Source organism: Marmota monax, unplaced genomic scaffold (genome assembly GCF_021218885.2).
Source record: "Marmota monax isolate L192 unplaced genomic scaffold, Marmota_monax_Labrador192_F-V1.1 WCK01_AAM20220418_F8-fsc00160, whole genome shotgun sequence".
NCBI lineage: Eukaryota > Metazoa > Chordata > Mammalia > Rodentia > Sciuridae > Marmota > Marmota monax.
Genome location: NW_026694183.1, coordinates 2073955 through 2089325, shown reverse-complemented (window position 1 = coordinate 2089325; position 15371 = coordinate 2073955).

Here is a 15371-nt window from a genome sequence, read left to right as displayed (position 1 = left end):
GGGATCTGTCCCTTTCTCTCTGGGCCTCTGCCCCCCACCATCTCTGAGTCTCTGTCCCCCTCCGAATCTCAGTATTTCTGTCTCTCCTTTCCCAGTTTGCCCTCCCTCTCACCCGCTCATCTGTCAGAGTAAAGTGGGACCTGGAATTGAACCCAGGCTACCTGGCCCCAGATCTGGGCTCCTAACTCTGTGTCCGAGGCCTCCCTGGATTTCCAGGTCTCCACACATCTCAGGTTTGGGGCTGGAGGGTTCTTCCTGGTGGGCCCCCCTCCCTGCAGTGCACTGTAGGTTATTGAGCAGGAAACTTGGCCTCCACCCACCAGATGCCAGGAGCATCATCCCCTGCAGATTCTGGAGCATCCTGGGACCTGCTCCCCATTTCTGCTACATCCCTCTGCCCAGGACACCCTCCCCATCATCCTTGCTCCACCCTAGGTCCCAGGTTAGCATATGCCCTTTGACCCAGCCAATTTTAGGAATTTTGCCTCGGATAACACTCACTCATAAGCTCAGAGAACTAAGCAAAAGGATGCTCATTGCAGCACTCCCAATCTTAGCAATGGGGGAAATTACCTCTATGTTCACTGGGCCTGGGGGGAGGGGCTTTTAGATAAATCCCAGGAAGAGGCTGTTAAAACTCAAATGTGAGAGCTGAACACTGTCACAGGTGGAACCCTCTTCGAGATATAGCACAAAGGGAAAATGCAGGGGGCAAAACCAAGTGTGTTCTGTGCTCTGCCCCTCCCTCAACTTGCTGTGAGATCTCCAGAAAATTGCCTCTCCTCTCTGAGGCTCCATTTCCTCACTTGTAAAATGGGAGAGTCCTAATTTCAAAAGTTGCAGTGAATACTAAATAATAAAACATGTAAAGAACCACAGATGGCATATAGTAAGCATTCAAAAAAGGGTGTTTTAACTTTTAATGTTAATATACAGGTTGGCCAAGGTCTCCTGTGAAGGGCCGGATGGTGAGCACTTTGGACTCTGTAGACCACAGCGTCTCTTGCGATAACTCAGGCCTGTTCTTGTAGTGCAGGAGCAGTTGGTGGCAGCGTGTAGACAAAGGGGTGCAGCTGTATTCCAGCAGCATTGTATTTAATAGACACGAGGCCCCTGGGCCACAGTTGGCCAGCATTTGTACTGGAACCGAAAAGAGGCAATAATGTACTTTTATAGACTTTGGATGCCTAAAAGCATCATGGAAGTATTTGCAAGAAATTTTGTTTACCTGTAGAAATAGCTTCTGGTTGTTTAGGTGGGAGGGAACTTTTGTTGTATATCCCAAAATTTTTTCACTATGTACATATACTCTTTTGGTCCAAAACTTGGAGCTTGATTTATGGCACAGCCTTTCATGAGAAAGAAAAGTATTAAAGATGGTAAGGCATTGTGCAATTATCAAAAGCTAATTATTATCTGTCCCTCTGAGACAAGAGGTCATAATCTCAGTCTAAAAGAGGCGTTTATAAGATGCACATTAACTCTCTGACATAATGAGCTCTTAGGTGTGGTTCTGAGTTGCAGAGTTTGGCTGTTATAAGTGACATTTAAGTCATTCATGCTGGAAGCACTCTCAGGAATGGTGCTGGGTTAACAATGAGAGGGTATGACTTCAAATACTCACACTGCTTTTATGGAATTGGTAAGTGATTGTTCATTACACATTCACCAGTATGGCTGAAATGAGAGACACTGCCAATTCCAAGTGTTGACAGGGATGCGGAGCAACTAGAACTCACACACCGCTGCAAGGGGTGCCACACGGTGCAGCCACTTCATGACGTCATTCGGCAATTTCTTGTAAAGGGAAGCAACCACTCTCCTTTGACTCAATGTCACTCCTGGGAATTCACCCTGGAGAAGAAACTTATGTTCATAAAAAGACTAGTGCAAGAATGTTCACAGTAGCTTTATTCACAGTAACCATAATTTGGAAATGATGCAAATGTCCTTCAGTAGGTAAATGGCTGCAAAGACTGTGGTGGATCCACAGAGCAAAATGCTCAGCTCTAAACAGGAGGAACCACCGAGACACACAACGTGGATGAACCTCAAATGCAGAGTGGAAGCAGTCAGTCACAAAAGATGGTAGACTGCACCCACCATCCTGTGCAAAGAAACGGCAAAGCAGATCTATAGGGACAGGAGCAGATTAGCATTGCTTCTGGAAGGTGAGCGGGAGTATTGCCTGGACAGGGCACAGGGGAGCCCTCCTAGGGCCTGGAAATGTCCCACATCTTGGTCTGAGCAGCAGCCCCAAGGATGTGTTCAATTTGTACAAACTCATTGATCTGCACACTTAAGAGTCATGGACATTACGTACACCACAATTTCAAAGTAAGACAAATAAACAAGAAATCCACTTTAAAAGACAGCATCTTTATGAAATTTGGCCTGTCTTGAAATTCAGTTTGCACTGGTCCCTGGCAGTTGATAGAGTGCTTAACCTGTGGGTTCTGTTTCACACACAAAATATTTCTCACTCAGTTTGAGTTTACATTAATTGTTCCAGGGATGCAGCTGTTGGGTAAATTGAAAGAAGGTCGTATCCCATCTTGCTGAGACCACCAAGAGTTGGCTGCCATTTTGGAAGAAAAATCCCACATGTGACAGCAAAGCTGTCAGTTGGTAATATAGCTGCCAGGTCAGGCTGGCTTGGTAGCTCTCACTTTCAGGACAATTGTATTATCCCATGGATAATAATAGTTGTATAACCCATCTGGCTGCTTCATCATTTCACATAAGTCAGTGATTCTTTAAAGTACACACAAATTCCCTGGGCATAGGGATGAAGTGCAGATTATGATTTGCTGGGTCTGGGCTCAGGCCTGAGAGTCTACATTTCTACCAAGTTTCAAGGAGTTGCTGATGCTTCTGGTCACTTTGGGAGTAAGCCTCTGGGCAGTTTCTCATCCTTGGCACTAGTGACCTTTGGGGCTGGATGATTCTTTGTTGTAGACACTCTCCTGTGCATTGTAGGATGTTGACAGCATCCTTGGCCCCTATCCACTAGATATTAGCAGACTTCACCACCAGTCATGACAATTAAAATTATCTCCAGACATTGCAAAATATCCTCTAAGGGACACAGGGGTTGAGAATCACTGATCCAATATCATCATGGCAATAGCATGAAATAGAATAAAGTGGGTCATGCTGCAGTAACAAGCAAACCCCAAATCTCAAAAAGACATCACACTGCAAATATGTTTCTTCCTCGTGCTAATGCCTTCCAAGTTGACTCAGGGCTTCACTTCCACAACCTCACAGTCTTGCCTATTGCACCCAGGCTGAGGAAACATCTACTGTTGGGATTCTGCTGCCAGTCACTAAGTAGAGGAAGAAAGCAAGCACTTGTTGCTCCTAGAAATGGCACCTATTTTCATGCTCATTTCATTGGCTGGACCAAGTCACACTACAGGAAGTACAATCTTATGTACTCGGAGGAGAAATAAACAAAATATCTGTGAGCAGTTTGTCATCTTGCCTCAACATGTGCAAAATGAATTTCATATTATTTTATTATAAATCACCCTCACTTTATCCTTTGTTTGGTGATTAATTGAATATTTAAAATTTTTTTTTTCTTTTTTTTTTTTTAAATATTTATTTTTTAGTTTTCGGCGGGCACAACATCTTTGTTCGTATGTGGTGCTTAGGATCGAACCCGGGCCGCATGCATGCCAGGCGAGCGCACTACCGCTTGAGCCACATCCCCAGCCTATGTGAATTTCATTTCAGCAAAGTCAAGGGGAATGACAAAACATTTGTTATAAAAAGAGGACGTTAGCATGCCAAGCAACAGAATGTATGTGTGTGTGTGTGCGTGTGTGTGCGATCAAAACCCATGCACTAATGCAGGGACTGACAAACTGCAGCTTGAGAGCCAAAACTGTTTTGCAGCCTGTTCTTCTATGGTCCAGAGATAAGAATGGCTTATATACTTTTGAAGGATTGTTTAAAAAAAAAAAGAAGAAGAAGAAGAAGAAAAGAAAAGAACACTTAAGAAAGATTGTATGTGACCTGCAAATTTGAAGTATTTACTACCTGGTCTTTACAGAAAAAGTGAGACAACCATATTCTAGAACATTCTTAAGGGTCATATGGTAACTAAAAGTGGAAACTAGGAAAACACCCACCCTCCATTAAATGGAAAGGCTGCTGTTATTTGGGTTTTTGTCACAGAATGCCACACAGCAGGGGTGAACAAACTTCTGCTAAGGGCTGATAGTAAATATTTTCAGCTTTCTGGACATAAGGTCACTTCTGCAGCCACAGGCCGATGCGAGGGGAAGGGCGAGGCTGTGTTCTAGTAAAGCTTCACTGACTCAAGTAGGCAATGGGCCAGGTGGGGCCCCCAGACCCCGAGGTCCCACAAGGAGCATGGACAACAGGGTGGAACCTACTTCACTGAAGATGGTCAGACTCAAGAGCACAGATTGCACCGTCCACCCAGGGAAATTCAAGAGCAGGAAGAATCTGTGGTGTTAGGAGTAGGACAGTGGTGACCGCGGGGGAGGGGGCACCAGGAGGCTTCAGGGGCTGGAGTCTGTCTGCTTTCCCAGTCTGGGTGCTGGTCTCACGGGAGAGTTGGCGGGTGGCAATCCCCTGAGCCGTATGTTTACGACCTGTCCTCTCTTTGGTGTGCATGTTGTTCTAAATGAAGGTGGCAGGGGCGTTGGCCGTGACAGCGTGAGACCTGGCAGAGCAGCTGGTCGCAAACTCTCCCTGGAATCAGGATCTGATGGCGTCTCTCCTCACAGCTGTCAGGGCTGCTCAGAGCTGCTGATTTAGTTAATTTGACACGGCGGAAACATTCTTGGGTGGTGAGGGGACCCCGCCCCAGTGACTCCTCCTGATGAATCTCACCAGGAAATGAGAGGGGACAAAAATCAAGAACAATTGAAATACCTCTGAGATGCCGAGGGAAATGTCTTAAATGCCCGGCAGTGAAATCCATGCCCTTCCCTCCTGAGGAGAGCTTCGTTCACATGTCTCCCTTGGGTCTGTGACTCATGTCCCTTGCACCAAGAGGCCTCCCCAGGCCACCGGATCTAGGGGAGCAGCTCCTCAGGCCCACTTCCTGGCTCTCTTTTCTGCTTCTTATTTTACATTCATGTGTCTTAGTGGTTAAATTGTGTGTCCTCCAAGACAAAATAATACAACAGAAGAATTGTCACCCTAACCTCCAGGACCTCTCAGCAGGTGAACTTTGTTAACTGGGGAAGAATAAAGATTGCTTCAGAGGCAAAAGGAAATTGACTTTATTTGGGAAACCAAGAATTGCAATGGAGACCCCTGGATCAGGGCAGGCGTAAGGCGAGCTCAGGAGAGGGTTTCCACAGGGGATTTCCACGGAAAGTTGTCTTTGAAAAATCTGTCCTGACTGGTTAGTTGATTGGGGTACTCCCAGCTGAGAGATGGGGAAGGCCATGGACATTGATTTCTATTGTTTATCCATCTATTGGAATATTCTGTGGTCGGGCCTTTAGCAAATGCGAGTGAAATCCTCTCCCCTTGAGACCCCTCTTAGAAAGTATAGGCTTAGTCACTTCATTTTCTTTCATACCTTATTCAGAAACAGTCATTGAAGACGTCATTAGTTCAGATGAGGTCACGATAGAGCAGGGTGGGCCCCAAATCCAATACAATTGGTGCCATTTAAAAAAGAATACCATGTGAAGACAGAAATACAAGAAGGACCATGTGACAAGGAAGGTGGAGACCTCAGTGATGTGGCCACGAGACAAAGAGGGACAATGGTTCACAGCAACCACAGAAGCTGGGAGAGATGGCAAAGATTTCAGAGGAGGCTTGACCCTGCTGACACCTGGATTTTCAGACTTCAGCTGTTAGGATTAGAAGACAATAAATTTCTGTTGTTCTAAGTTAGATTGTTTGTGTGTGTGGTTTTTTTTTTTTTTTTTTTTTTTACAGGTTGTCTTAGGAAATCAATATAGTGTGTATCACCATCTAACTTACTTATCTTGCTTATTCTCTTTCTCACCTGGTTGGGGTATAAAATCCAAGAAGGAAAGGGATTTTTTTTTATTTGTCTTGATCACTGCTGTGCCCCTGAGAAGTAGCACAGGGCTTGTTCCTAGTAGGTGTTCAATAAATATTGAATAAATTCATTGGTTCATTCTGAAACTGTAGACTGAGCATTTTCTTTCTACCAATGCACTGTGGGGACAAAAACAATTACAAAACCCAGATGAAAATATGTAGAAAGTCTGCATTTAATACAGACTGGAAAAGGAAGCTCTGGAGATTCTGTGAGAAGAGTAGTGAGTGTTAGGCAATTAGAGAATTTTTTAAAATATTTATTATTTTTTTAGTTTTAAGTGGATATAATATCTTTATTTTATTTTTATGTGGTGCTGACGATTGAACCCAGTGCTTCACAGGTACTAAGCAAGCACTCTACCACTTAAGCCACAACACTAGCCCTGAGAGAGAATATTTTAAGGAGGAATCAGGAGCTAGCATTTGCAGCTGGTATTATGGGTCAAAAGATGTCCCCCTCTCCCCCAAAAGATGTTGAAGTCCTAACCCTTAGTACCTATCAGTATAATCTTATTTGGAAATAGGGACTTTTCAGATAACCCAGTTAAGATGAGGTCCTTAGAGGGCCCCCAACCCAACATGACCAGTGTCCTTATAAGAAAGGGGAAACTTGAATACAGACACATGCAGAAGGAGGATGAGGAGGAGATGCAGGGTGAAGCCATTGTAGTTCAAGGAATACCTGAGGCCATAAGGAGCTAGGAGAGAGGCCAGGAACTGACCCTTGTCATAGCTGTAGGTGGGCACCAACCCAAATGACCCTTTTATTTTAAACATCTAGCCTCCAGACTGTGAGATAAGCGATTTCTCTTGTTGGAGGCACCCAGTTTGTGGTATTTGGTTATGTCAATCCTAGCAAGCTAATATGGATGGGAAAGATTCAGGTGTGTGGGGAAGGGTTCAGCCTGGACAGTGGCACACAGTCAGGACACCATATAGCTTCTACTAGGAGCACACAATTTAGTTTCATGCAGAGCTACAAAGTGCTGCATCCTGAGGAACCCAACCTGTGGCCACTCACACCTTCTCAGTTTCAGATTTGTCTCCATTTTCCAGGTGACCTGAGACCATGCTGGGTCTTTCAGTAGAAGGTGATTCAAAGTAGGGGACTGGTCACCTTGGGGAGCCAAGCTGTGCACGGGGAGGCTTCCAAGAGAGAGGCTGAGGGTGGAACACAGCACTCTGTAGTTTTTCAAGTTCTCCAGGTGATTTCCAGGTCTGCTCAAGTTCAGACCCTGGGCTTGCTGCCCAAAATATGGTCTATGGAGAATTGGAATCTGCTGATCTATGAGGGATTGAGGGGTTCACTACATGTGACTCATTTTCTTTTAATTTTTCCTTTTGAAATAATTTCAAACGATGAAAAAGTTGCAAAAATAGTGCAAAGAAGTCCCATGTACTCTTCACCCAAGATTCTTTGAATGTCCCCACCTTAAAAATGATCAAAACCTTGAAATTAGCATTGTAACATTCCTATGAATTAATTCCTTTGTCAAATTCCATGGAGATTCCCTCTCGTGTCTTTTTTTCTGGTCTGGGGTCTCACTGTGCATTTAGAAATCAGGTCTTCTTAATCTCCTCCAGCGTGTGGGGGCTCAGCCATGGTCTTTCTTTGATGGTCAAGATCTCGGCTCTTTCTAGACGTACTGGCCACCCAGTTTGTAGGCTGTCCCTCGGCTCAGCTTTGGCTGTTGTTTTCTTTACGGTTGGACCCAGGCCACGCGCCTCGGGCAGTAATGGCATGGCAGTGATGCTGTGTCCTTCTCCCTGCATGACATTGGGATCCCTGGCCCTGGAAGGTGACATCACTGGTGATGCAACTTTGATCACTTACCTGTGATGCTGTCTTCCTCTTATTTTCCCTGGAAAGTTCCCATTCTGCACACAGGGTTCAGTTGAGGTTGACGGTCCTGAGTGCCTGAGACATGCTAGGCCCCAGCCCTGATGTCGTGGTTATCGTGGTTACGAAGAATAAGAATTTGCCCTTCTGGGAGTCGACTCTCCAAAGGAAGGTTTAGGAGGGGTGGTCAGCAACTCGTAACAGACCAGGTCGACAGGGCAGAGGCTCAGAGGGTGTGACCTGGCTTATCTGAAGGAATCAGGGGAGGCTTCTGGGAAGAAGAGATGTATGATTTGGGTGTTGAAGGCTGAGTAGGAGTTCACCAGAGACGGAGAAAAGAGAGTTCTCGGTAAAGGGGAATGTGCTTTTGCAAAGAATCAGAACATTTCCAATGCCACACGGAAAGACTGGGAAATCGTCCTACAAATACTGGGGGGCTGTGGGAGGACTGTGAGCAGAGGCGGGCAGAATCGACACTGGGTGTAGAAAGACCCTCCAGAATGTGTGTTGGGGGATAGGCTGGGGGGGCGAAGCGGGAGGCCTGGAAGGAGGCTGGGGCAAAGGACCAGGTGGGAGAGGCTTGAACTGAGGCTATGCCCATGAGGGTAGGGACAGGGAGCAGGAAAGCCACCCGCAGGGCTTGGGCGAGGGGTGTGGCAGTGAGGATGTGCCCCTGTGTCTAACACCTGCTCTGCTCACGGGAGAGGCCCTTTTCGGAGAGGGGAAGGGCCAGCCTTAGAGCAGGTTTGGCAGGGGAGATAATGAGCCCTGTTCCAGCATCTCAGAGAGATCTCCTCCCCAGATGGCTGGCCCTGGGGGTGTGCGGAGCTTACCCAGTGATCCCCCGGCTCTTTGGAAAAGAAGGGGTCTGGGTGAGAGTCCCCTCTCCTGCTGGTCCTAATTCCCTGAGCATAAACACCTGTCAGATAACGCAGTCCAGAAGGTCCCTGGCGCTCAGTAAGCACTCATTAGACGGTTAGTTGTGTAGTTTTGCAAATGTAACGAGTACTTACAAAGTGCCAGAGGATTATTATAATTACGGTTGGATGGTTTTTTCTCATTCTCTTCTCTCCTTGATGTCTTCCCTTCCTCACCCCCAGTGGGAAAGGCAGTCGTTTAGCATAATGACACATCTGCGTGGTCTCAGAAAAGGCGCTGGCTATGAGAGACAGGTTGGTCCTCCCCCATCCCAGAGACTTCTAGAACGTTCCACCAGGATGGGAATGTGGAGCATCTGTGCTGGCCAACACGGTAGCCACGGCCTCGTGTGCCTGTGGATTGTTAGGAGAGGACAGGCGAGGCCGAGGAACCGAATTGTTCATCTTACTGAATTTTAATCCATTTATATTTCAGTAGCCTCCCACGACCTGTGGTTCCCATGTTGGACAGGAGGGTTCCAGAGCTAAGCCTCCTTCCCAGGAAGTGTCCAATTGACCCTGTTGTCCCCAAAGCCGGGAAGACTCCTGAGGAAGCAGGGAGGGAGCTGGCAGAGACTGAGGGAGAGGAGGATGGAAGGAGGGCAGACGGTGCTTTCTGCTCCTCTGAAGCGAGCGAGACGCGCAGTTGTGAGTGGAGCCAAGGTGGCCATGAGTTCCTCTCCAAAAAATGCTCCTCCTGGAACTCAGTTACTAGACACACAACCCGATTAAAATATGAGCAAAGGATCTGAACAGACACACCCAAGGAGGAAAAGCATGTGAAAATGAAGGCTGAACGTCACCAGTCACCAGGGAAGAGCAACTGAAAGCACCCTGGGGTACAGCCACCGACTAGAGCCACAGGACCGGGGTCGAGATGAGGCAGATGTCAGATCCCTGGGGAAAGACCTAAGCAGAACATCCCCCAAAATGTCCCACCCCAACCCCAGAACCTCTGACCATGTTGTCCTGCCTGGGAGAAAGGACTCTGCTTGTGTGGCGCATTAAGGCTCCTGAGACGGGATCCTGGGTTACCAGGGGACCCAGTGGAACCACAGGGTTCCTTGCAGGAGACAGGCAGGTGGGTCAGAGTCAGGGAGGGAGGTGGGATGACAGAAGCAGGGGTCAGAGTGACAAGGTCACGAGCTGAGGGGAAAGGCGGCTTCTCAGACCTACGAATAAGATGGAAAACAATTCTTCAGAGCTTCCAGAAGAAGCAACCCCAATGACACCTTGATGCCCACCCTGTAATGCCCACTCCAGACATCTTGATCTCTACAATTACAGGATAACAAATCTGAGCTGTTTTAAGCCACCAAATTTGTGGCAATTTGTTATAGCAGCCATAGGAAGCTCATACAGACACCCTGGGGAAAGTTCTGGCATTTTCTTGTAAATTAAAACTACACTCACTCTAACACCAAGACATCCAACTCTTAGATATTTCTTCCAAGAGAAATGAATGCAAAATATCTTCAGACTTGAATATCCCAGCTGTTCACCAATAAGACAATGAATACACACACTAGTGACATCCATGTCTTGGAATATTACCCAGCAATCAAAAGGAAAATGGCTTAAGAAACATTCCTACAACAAGATGAATAAATACCAAAAGTGTTATGTTGAATTAAAAAGACAGACACAAAATCATCTATATAGGATTCTATTTATAAAAATTTCTAGAACAGACTAATTTACACTGATTAAAACCAGAACAGTAGCTGTTGGGACAGATTTGGGAGTTTGCAGGGGCTGATGGCAGAGGAATACGAGGCAACTCCCTCAGGTAGGGAAAGGTTCTCTATTTTTGATGATTGGATGTGAACATTTGTCAAACTCATTGCCTGGTATATGCAGGAGTTATATATTTTATTGTATGTACCTTTTACCTCAAAAGGGGAACTATAGGGCTGGGGTTGTGGCTCAGCAGTAGAGCACTCACCCAGCATGTGGGAGGCCCTGGGCTCGATCCTCAGCACCTCATGAAAATAAATGAATAAAGGTATTGTGTCCAACTACAACTGAAAAAATAAATATTAAAAAAGGGCAACTGTAAACAATTACTGAGCTTGAGTTAATAATGTGCCCAATGATGTGTTTAGAACCGAAGCACACTGTTGTCTTGAGTCATTCTTTTTTTAAAAAAATTATTTATTTATTTTTATGTGGTACTGAGGATCGAACCCAGGGCCTTGCACATGCTAGGTGAGTGCTCTGCCACTGAGCCACAGACACAGCCCTTGAGTTATTCTAATAAGCAGATTGACTACAGAGTCCCTCAATATTGGCACTCTTGACATTTGGGGCCAGAGAATTCTTCATTGTAGAATGCTGTCCCGAATTATAGGACGTCACTGGCATTTTGGATTCTACCAAGCAAATGCCATAACTCTCTCCCATGCACAGATTGTGACCATAGTAAGTGATCCTAGACATTGAATGTCCCCTGGAAGGCAAGTTTATCTCTGGTTCAGAATCATTGAGATAAGAGAGACAGGTGGATATACATGAAATAAAGGAAATGCATCCGGAGACTCACAAGTGGAGAATCTAGCCAGGGCCTACTTGGGTGATCCTCCCACAATTTTTTCCTTCCAATTCTCTACATTTCTATATGCTCCACAGTGAAATGAGATCCAGCAGTACTACTCACAGTTTCCATCCCAGGGGAAGTAACTGGCCCATGTTTGTGAAGAGGCTCCACTTTCTTCTCTATCAGAGCAAAACACTGGGAATGATTTAAACATCCGTCAACCCATCTGTGGGTTGTTTAAAATAAACCACAGAACATCCATGTATGGAATTCTGCGCAGTAGATTTTGTTTTTAATGCCAAAGAAAAGAAGCATGCACCCACAGAGAATCAGAGTGCTTCCTGGAGACCCAGGGAATCCCTGTGCTGGGAGCTGAGTTAGACGCCCTCTTACCACCAACATGCATGTTGGACTCCAGGACCCAGGGCATCTTCTCCACTCAAGGTCTAAAATTTAATTAGTTTTTAAAAGTTTTTAATTTATTCTTTTTAGTTATACATGACTGTAGAGTGATTTTGACATAAATTACATACATGAAGTGGAACTTCCCATTTTTGTGGTTGTTCATGATGTGGAGCTACCCTGGTCGTGTATTCATATATAACATAGGATACATACATAAGTGTTATACATACCTAAAGTTACATTCTATTGTCTTTCCCATTCCCATCCCCCTTCCTTTCCCCCACTCTGCCCTGTCTAATCCAGTGAACCTCCCGCCTCCCCACCTATTCTGAGTCAGTATTTGCATATCAGAGAGAACTGGATACTCAGCCCTTGGGTTTTTTTGGAGTTGGCATATTTTACATAGCATGATAGTATCCAGCTCCATCCATTTACCAGGAAATTCTTCTTTATGGCTGAATAATACTCCATTGTGTATATGTACCACATTTTCTTTATCCATTCGTCTGTTGAAGGGCATCTAGGTGGTTCCATAGCTTAGCTATTGTGAATTGAGCTGCTATCAACACTGGTTCCACTCAGAATCTAGTGTTCAGTGCTGACACAGCATGACCCAGATCCTTAAACATCCACTCTGGTGATCAACACTGTTCGGGCCCCAGGATAACACAGCTACATAGCTTTTGAATTATGTCCTTAAAATAAAGTCTGCACCCAAATGCCAAGACAGTTTTGGGGTGTATTAGTGTCAAGATACTACTTTAGGATGAAAAGAGAATTTTGTACATGGCGGTTCTTAGGTCAGAGGAAACTCAAGGTAACACATTGTCAAGTTCCTTCCCCCAGATAACATGACAGTTTTTATTACACAGCAAAGTATTGTTGACGCCTAGGGATGGACATCTAATTCTTTTGCTCTCCTTGTCCCAACTTGTGGATTCTGGGGGCCGCCCAGAGGTGTGCAGAGCTGCTGAGGAACAGCTTGTGTTCAGCTTGGTACTTCTTTCTTCTCCTGCTCATCCAGTCATTCTCCGTCTGTCATCAGGACGCCCAGACATGCGGTAATAAACTCAGCCACCATTTTTTTTTGAGCATCCAAAAATCTCAGACAGCAAAACCACAGATAAGGGAGACTACTGTAAAGATACACAAAGATTATAAATTTGAACATAAATTAAATCTCGACAAACCTGACTTTAGGAATGTATGCTTGGGAAGGGTCCATAAGCTTTATCTGAGGCCAAGGGACCCACACACATGCACAAGACTGAGAGTGACTGTTGTCCACTGTATCACATCTGCGTCACCTGACACAATGACAATGGAGAAGGGGGTTACATACATACATAGGATACATACATAAATGTTTTACATACCTAAAGTTACATTCTATTGTCTTTCCCATTCCCATCCCCCTTCCTTTCCCCCACTCTGCCCTGTCTAATCCAGTGAACCAGGTGTCTCTCCAGGTCCAGGCTGAGGCTCAGAGCCGGCTGTGGCCTGGGTGTGCTTCCTGGGAGCCTGGAGTGCAGGGGCAGCCCGGGGGAGGAGGCGGGTGGGTTGAAACCGGACGGGACTCGGCAGGCTGGTCTCCCCTGTCAGCAGGCTCTTATCACACACAGCCCGCTATATATTCGTTAATTATACACCTGCCTTATCTGTCCTCCTTGCCCGCATTCCGTTCCGATGGGCAGATGGTTCTGGAGGCCAAGGGACACCAGCCACTATGCCAGGCTCTGAGGAACTCAAGGCCAACCCACCCTGGTCCCGGACCTTGAGGAGTTCCCGGTCCAGCGTGGGAGACCGACAGGTGAGCAGGCAGTGTCCACACCTGGGGGAGATGTAGACAGAGTGGCCACAGGAGCTGGCAGGGCTCCCTGGGGAACAATCAGGAAGCCTCCTGAAGGCTGGGGCTACGGAGCGGGTCGTTCTCAAGGCCCTGAGGCCAATCCCAATAACAATGTTAGTAATGCTGAGGATAACGATAGCCACTGACTTTTACTGAGGGCTCGCAATGTGCCCAAGTCGCTGTGCATAGCGCAGGAGGTGGCTTAGTTAACCCGCTTCCCGACAGTTCTGTGTGGGAGGTGCTTCCCCACCAGCCCATCGGGGAACTGAGTCAGGGGCTGGATTTCCTGCCTTCAGCACCTTCTGCTCTGGCTGGAGACGGTCACCGACAGTCTCCATTTAGTGAGATGGTGGCGTTGCCGTGCAGCGGAAGGCACTGGCAGGATCTGAGAGGAGACAGTGGCTGATTCTGGCTGAGGAAGGTGGAAGACAGGGGCACAGCATGGGGACAGCTCCTGCAAAGAGACGACCCTCTAAGATGGACCCTTTGGCAGCGGGGTGGCGTCTGGTGCCTAGAATTTGTGTCATACGTGCATCTCTTGGCTTGTCATTTGTCTGTGTCCCTCTTTTGCTCTTGTTTATTTTTCTCTTGACTTCTCCATCCTACTTCTTGCCGCTCCCCTGCCCCCAACCCCGTAGACAAACCCCAATACCTGCAGCCGTCATTCAGCTTCACAGACCCCTGCAGCCCGGGAGTGTTGCTGTGGGTAGTTATGTCTTCTAAGTCAACACTAGAAATGATATCGTTTAAGTTGTGCTGTGGACCCTGTTTTGTTTAGGATCCTCTGTGTTACCCTGCGGAACTCTTGATTTATTGCTTCTAGAACATTGGAGGGGAATCAACCTCCTTCTACTTATCCATTCTCCAAGTGACAATACCCAGGGTGTCTCCACATCCCCATTCTGCCCTGGGCATCCTTGGGCATGTCCTTGTGCCCACTGCATGTGCCTCCCTGTGGGTACCCACCAGGGACTGGGATTGCTGGGTCCCAGGATAATTGCACAGTTAAGGCCACAAATCCTGCCCTGTCATTCTCGATGGATTTTGAAACCTTAGAGACATCTCAGCAGGCAGAGAAGGGCGGAGGAAGGAATAGTCAGCACAAAGGGCTGAGAGTCTGCGGTGTATCCTGGGGTCAGGGAAACCTCCCAAGGGGTGGAACCTCTCGCAGAATAGCCATGTAATAAATACCTTGACCGAACTGGTTTCTTTTCCATTAGTTTTTTTCCTAAGAAGGAAAATAGTACTGTTGTGGGCGGCAGCTTGGCAACACCTATTAAAATCTTAACTGCACATACACTTTGACCTGGCATCATCCCCCTGCACGCAGAAGGAAGCAGGAAGAAGGGTGTTCACTGTATTGCCATTAGTGAAGGTGAAAAAACAGAAAGCCACTTACAGCCCCACCAAAGGGAGAGGTGCCAACGGAACTAGAGACCGTGGTCATGGAATACTATACACATGTGGAAAATGATCAAGGTTAATTCAAATGTATGAAATAAAAATTTGCCAAGACATATTGCCAAGTAAGAAGAACAAGTCAGAGTTCCCTATGTCACATATCTTCCTATTTTTCTAAACATGAGAAATCAATAAGGGATATTTCTCAGCTATTTGTCCTTGACTCTGCCCTGGTAGCCTGAAAGTGGCCTTAGACAATAATGAAACCAAAGAGCATGGCTGTGTTCCAATAAAACTTTAATGACGAACACAGGTAGGTGGTGGGGGGACAGATGTGACTTGTGGACTGTCATTTGC